This window comes from Aristolochia californica, unplaced genomic scaffold (assembly GCF_029961685.1).
Source record: "Aristolochia californica isolate CCGP_79_NKW_82.1479 unplaced genomic scaffold, dmAriCali1.0.hap1 SCAF_14, whole genome shotgun sequence".
Lineage (NCBI taxonomy): Eukaryota > Viridiplantae > Streptophyta > Magnoliopsida > Piperales > Aristolochiaceae > Aristolochia > Aristolochia californica.
Window position 1 is genome coordinate 19,723,916 of NW_027181815.1, and position 740 is coordinate 19,724,655.

Below are 740 nucleotides of genomic sequence, written 5' to 3' on the forward strand. Positions count from 1 at the left end.
GGTGAACTCTTGGACACCATAAGGGCATCAATTTTTCTAGTCAACCCCTCAATCTTGGCCATGAGCATAGGTGTTTCACTAACCTCGTAGAGACCCCCTCTTTTGGTTTCGTGGGATCTCCTATCAACATTAAATGACGAACCCCATTGCTGAGATTGATCACTCAACGTTTCAAAGAAGTCCCACGCCTCACTAGCACTCTTACCCATCAAACTCCCACCACTCGTTGCATCTACCATGGATCTAACCTGGGGTGTAAGACCTTGATAAAAGTATTGCACTAAATGCCATTTCTCAAACCCATGATGCGGACACCTACGGATCAAATCCTTCCATTTCTCCCAAGCCTCATAAAAGTGTTCACCCTCCTGCTGCATAAAGTTGGAGATTTCTCTCCTGAGGGCTGTAGTTCTCTGAATGGGAAAGTACTTGGACAAAAATTTTGTGACTAACGTGTCCCATGAAGTAATGCTGCCCACCTCCAAGGAATTAAGCCAAGACTTGGCCTTATCCTTAAGTGAAAATGGAAAAAGTCTTAACCGGATAGAGTCATCTGAGAAATTCTGGAATTTAAAAGTTGCACAAATATCTAAGAATTCCTTGATGTGGTAATATGGGTCCTCCTTATCCAACCCATAGAATGTAGGGAGGAGTTGGATCACACCCGGTTTCAACTCATAACTGGCGGCAGTAGTGGGTGGCAATATAATGCAAGAAGGTGATGTGAAGTGGGATGGGAT

General features: G+C 44.1%; 1 non-coding gene across 1 annotated transcript; it reads left to right on the forward strand.

Moving 5' to 3' along the window:
- Positions 1-297: 297 nt before the first annotated feature.
- LOC137950964 (small nucleolar RNA R71) lies at positions 298-404 on the forward strand. The gene has a single exon (XR_011112050.1). It is a non-coding gene; the product is annotated as a small nucleolar RNA R71 (small nucleolar RNA).
- The last annotated feature ends 336 nt before the right edge of the window (positions 405-740 follow it).